Source organism: Peromyscus eremicus, chromosome 6, assembly GCF_949786415.1.
Source record: "Peromyscus eremicus chromosome 6, PerEre_H2_v1, whole genome shotgun sequence".
Classification (NCBI taxonomy): Eukaryota; Metazoa; Chordata; class Mammalia; order Rodentia; family Cricetidae; genus Peromyscus; species Peromyscus eremicus.
The window spans coordinates 72812656-72818392 of NC_081421.1; the positions used below are offsets into that span (position 1 = coordinate 72812656).

Here is a 5737-nt window from a genome sequence, read left to right on the forward strand (position 1 = left end):
CTATAGACATTTGTGAAGAATTAGTTCTCATTTAAACCTACTGCTACCTTGATCTTGAATGTCTAAGGCCATCATCTAGCATAAGAATAACAAATTTCTTTGTCCTTAACCAACTGTCCATTGTATTTTACTATAGCAGCATAAAACATATAAGGCAACACTTGGTTATACCCATTCAAATGTCAATCTCATCTAGAAAGACTCTCACAGATGTACCGAGAAATAATGTGTAATCAAATAATTGAGTTTCCAGAGGCTCAATCATGTTAAGTCATGAAATTCATTATCATAGTAGTTTATTTTTTGGGAGAAGCATGAAGCTGAGTTTTATAGTATTGCAATGGCTGCTGTATGGGGAATACCCATAGGGATTTAGAAGAGGCCAAGAGATTCTAGATGGGAGAAGGTTATGAAGACAGGTGGACAGATTCAAGATACTCTTTGGAGGCAAATTTTATGAGACTTGTCTGATCAGTTGCATGCATGTCTATGTGAGACTGGAGGTCATTGTGATCCCCAGGTGTCTGCATAGATGGTGGCTCTGTTTCTGAAATGAGGAGAGTTGGGTAAAATTAAGTAGGATGGATTAAGAGTTATATTCTAAGTATGTTTATCTTGAGTTACTGCTGCTGTGAGCTCCTGTCATCAAGTCCTCAAGTATGTTAGGAGCAGCTCTGTCTGACAGAAAAGGAACAGCTATGAGTGAGAACCAAAGTGTTTGAACTCAGGTGTACACACACTATGCATTATGCACTGGATTCCAATGACTCTGTTTTCACTGAGTACTCACAAGAATGATTATGTAAGAAATCAAGGAAGTTTCTTTATAAGGCAGTTTTGCTCTTTTTGTGAGTTAGTGTAGTTGTGTCGCTTTCTGCCTCCTTTCTCACATTTTTAAGTATATGAAATCATTATGGTGATTCTGGTTGCTCTCAATCAGTCTCTTTAACATTAGTGAGGATGATGCCCCTGTACTGAGCACGTATGCAGCATGCCCATTTTTAAGAGCAGGAATGAATTTATTTATTTAATCCTCATAGCACCTCTTGGATGTTACTTTTATGAGTTCCATTTTATATGGAAAAACTGAGAACAAGAGTTCATTTTTCTTAGAACAGAAAGACAGAATAAGTATTATATTGTAAATTGTCAACATCTGCTAGATGCTAAAAGAACACAGTCAGATCCTCAACATGCACCTAAAAGCTGCACATTGTAGCTTGCCTATAAGCCCAGAGCTAAGGCTGTTGTTGGGAACTGGCAGATTCTTGGCCAGTCAGTCTAGCCAGATCAACGAGCTCCTGCTTCAGCAAGAGACCTTATTTCAAAAATATAAGGTGGATAGTAACAGAGGAAGACCCCAAATATCATCCTCTAGTCTACACACACACACACACACACACACACACACACACACACGAACATAATATCTTGACTGTTCAGTCTTATCGCCTCTTGGAAATGGTTGGAGAACAATCCACGTGAATTTGCTAATGATGAGTTTTAACTGTCTAAATTAACATTCCCAAAGCTAACTGCACATCATAATCACCTAGATAGCTCACTAAAATATCATTCCCTGATCCATTCACATTAACAGGTGGCAGGACTGAGGTCAGGAAAACCCGTTATCCTTCACAAGTTTCATAAAATCACTAAGATTTTTTTAAACCTGAAAATCTAATGTTGCTGAGGTGGTGGCCGGCCTCACTTCCTAGTTGGCTCCGTTTTTCCTTTCCTCAGGTCTACTTCCCCCTCTACACACAACAGCTGGGGTGGGGTGGGGGGGGCAGAGAGCTGCCAAACTTCTTGCTCCCTTCTCTATGGTGGCCCCAAAGCCCCTTGTGTGCACTTTCCCCACCCTTGCCACGAAAGAGGCATACTATGTGATGTGCTTGGGCACCAGCCCAATGGAATGTATCTGTCAGGAATAATGTCAGTGAACGGAAAGTAGGTTCTTCATGTGGACCAAAACCCATGCTAAACAGGAGAAAACACATCTATAATGCCACTGGAAGACTTACACAAACGATTTAAATTACCAGGTCAACCACTGGCCTCAATGGGGAGATGACTTAAGTCATCTGGAATGTTGATTTAATCCCCAAGTTCCTTATGTTCAATAGTCAGTTGATGAAGATGAGGCTTTACACAGAGGTCACCTGCTATATGGATTTCAAGTGATTGAAGGGAGCTGTGTTCTATATGGTATGAAAGATCTACAAGGTTCCTTCCACTGAAGCAGAAGCCGTGGCACCCAGCTTAATGGGGCTGTTTGAAAAATGCTACTTCCAGAAGTTCATTGTTTATGTTGCCAACATTGAGGAAAAAGACCCTGGAGCTTTTGAGGGCCTTGACCCTGAGAAGACCTCAGTGAGAGATGTGGATAAGAAGTTGAGCCAAGATGTTATACGTTTTACTGGTCATTCTTTTGCATGGCACAGAACAGATGACGACTTGGATCAGCCATGTTGTGATACCATTAACAGAATTAAACTTTACAGCAAGTTTTCCTTAAGCCATGGTAAAAGTCCATACCTTTATCTGCTCTATGATTTTGGAAGATCGCCACAAAGATTTGCAAGATTAAGTGCTATATATGGAGGTGCTTACATGTTGAATAAACCAATTGAAGAAATCATTGTGCAAAATGGAAAAGTGGTTAATGTAAAATCTGAGAGATTACTTGCTGAAATCACCTCATCTGTGACCATGGCCATGTAAAAGTTAGGGTTGAAAAAGTGGTCCAGGCAATCATAGTGACCTGTGTCTTTAGCCGCCCTATCAAGACCACCAATGATGCCAACTCCTGCCGGATTATCATCCAACAGGAAGTCAGACATCTGTGTTTGCATGATCTCTCTTGCACATAATGTGGGCAACACCAGGGCAAATATATTGCCATTGTTAAATACAACTGTGGAGACCAAGGAACCTGAGAAAGAAAATGAACCAACTTTGGAGCTCTTGTAACTAATGGAACAAAAATATACCAACATCAGTGACCTCTTTGTACCTAAAGATTCGGGAACATATAGCCAGATCTTTATTTCCCCTCTGCTATCACTCACTCCAAGACAATCTGTGATGACATTAAAGATATCTATAAGAGGATTACAGGATCTGAGTTTGACTTTGAAGAAATGAAGCACAAGAAGGAAGACATTTATGGAGCAGATTAACAGCAGATTAACAGCAGTATATATGCAATTAGGACAAACTTAAAATTTGGCAACCAATGTATATTGTGTGAAACAAAAATTGTAAGCCCTATTTTATGGTCAAAATGGAGATTGAAGAGTGCTATACCAGTGAATATTTCTTTCCTTCACTTTTTTAATACCATACATTAACAGGTTTTCATGGAATGGCGAGTCAGAATTGCTTGGGTTCTATTCAAGTTAGTCAGACTGGCTTTTTTTTTTCTAGTGAAGGAGTTGTTTTAAACAAATATTGATATTGATACAGAGAACTTGATACAGTGTTTGCATCTTTTAATCAGTGTAGCCCCTGTGATTGTGGGCCTCTGCTCAAGAGCCGGATCTATACAGTTTGTGTCATTCTGTATCAGGAGTCTAAACTGAATCACCCTTGGTTTAGAAAAACGTTCAAAGTTTTCCAGTAGGGCCCACACAGTACAGTCATATATTTTGTTTATGTGTATGTGAACTTCTACCCAAATTTCAGACTTAAGGAGTTGTTTGAAGGAAGCCTGTGTGCGGTATTTTAACCTACTACAATTGCTGAGAAGGGGAAAGGAGCCCTCCGGCAAAGCAGGTAAAATAGAGAAATATCTTTTATCCCAGGTATTGACCTGCTGCAATGCAGTATTGATTTGACAGAGCCTCGATTTCAGTGATGTCTTGTAGTGGGTAGCCATTCCAGCCTTGACCTGGAAGTTCCAACCCCCATCCGGGCTTCGATAACGGTCACGCCTACAAGGCGGGGCTGATTTCTGTACTGCAAAATAGAGCCAAACCCAGTGGAAAAAAATCTAATGTTACACCACCGAAGTCAGTCATTACTATTTGGAACAAACTAAATGATGTGGTTTTTCAGCCCTAGATTTTCTTGCCAAAAGCATTCTCATTTATGTAGAAAATATGGGAAAGGTTTGGATATTGTTTGTGTTTTCTATCTTTCTTGGTTGGCCTGTTGATGACTCCGCTACACACTTCACTGTCGCTCCCAGTCCATGCCTGACCCCTAGGAACCTGAGGTTTAATGTGGTTGGTTCCCGTTTGGGGACCGAACTTTGTGTTCCACCTGGGATCTAGGGCTTTGTGGGTGTGGAGTTTCTTGTGATAAGACTGAGTCAGAACTGAGGATGTTAGCCACTGTACCCGAGATTTACCCAGAGGACCAGCAGAAATGCTATCCTCTTCCTCTTCCTCAGATGCTGTCGCCAGGTTCTATCGAGGAAGGATAGCTTTGCATTTTCAGCCTGACTGGCTTGCATGTGTAGGCAGACAAGTGGGCCTGAATGGAACCTCTTCTCCTCTTCAACCGAGGACTAAAACCAAGTTTCTCAGTGTATCTCTGTATGAAGGTCATAAGTAACCACTTTCTATTTTGATTTCAGGACTTTCCCACAGTGCTGCATGTGTTTTAACTGCAGAGCCACTGGGTAAAAGCTTTAGTTGAGGTTTGAACTATTCTGCTTGGTCCCGATACTCAGGAACTAGATTTTTTTTCTTTTGCTGCCAGTGTTTTCATAGCAAGAATTTGATGTGTAATAACTCAATCACTTGAGGAAATATGGACATATTTTATGGCCTTATTCAATGCCAAAAGACTTGACAAATTCATCTTTTTCTAACAGAGCAGGCACAGACTCTCATAAGTAGGCTCCTTCCAAAATAAAAAAACATGTTACATCTGGGGAGAGTTCTTGGGAAAGTTCATTTCATTGGGTGTTTTGAAGGAAAATGATTTGACCCATGTATCGATTTCACCCTAGGGACATAAAGGGTGACTGCTTAGACAGAAAGTGACCATTTGTGTGTTTAAATTTGGTTTTCAGTTTTACAACAATAGTTTTCTAAGCTGCATTTCTATATATTCCCTACATTCTTTTATATGTTTTTAAATTGTATCTATACATAAATCCATACAGCATTTTAAAAATAGTAAAGTGCCAGGAAATCATCTGAGAATCCAAGTGTGATGTTTGAGGTAAATTAGACATCTCTCAGGAACAAAGAGAATCTGTTTCACATGTCAGGCATCATACTTTTCTCATTTATTGTACTATGATCTCTTCCTGTGGATTCAGTTGTAAATAGTAATTGAGGTAGGAAAGCATCGGGAAGAGCTTAGCAACTTCGGATTTTCCTTGGCTTGGCTAGGTATGTACCCATTCCCTAATAACCTACCTAGTACTCTGGGATCTCGCTGCTTAAGCCTGCATGTATATCGGATTTAAGTGATGGGAATAAGTTACTCTGCTTAGCAACCCCTTGGCAACACCCTATTTCTATTCAAATATGTCCTAGAACAGTTTGTGAAACCAAGAGAAATGGGGCTGATCTACTGTGAACTGGTTTGGGGGTACATATGCAACAAGACAAGCAGATCTTCTGAGTTCTTTTTTTTTTTGGTAGGGAGAATTTTACATATAACTGAGAATGCAAATGCTTGAAATCATATGCAATTTGGGAATGGATACATACAATAGGAAAGAGATTCTGTAACTTGAAACTGTCTATCAAAACAGAGAAACACTTGTGCTACACCC

The 5737-nt window shown here is 40.0% G+C and overlaps 1 pseudogene; it reads left to right on the plus strand.

The window, feature by feature from the left end:
* Positions 1-1823: 1823 nt before the first annotated feature.
* On the plus strand, positions 1824-3182 carry LOC131913833 (rab GDP dissociation inhibitor beta-like; annotated as a pseudogene).
* The last annotated feature ends 2555 nt before the right edge of the window (positions 3183-5737 follow it).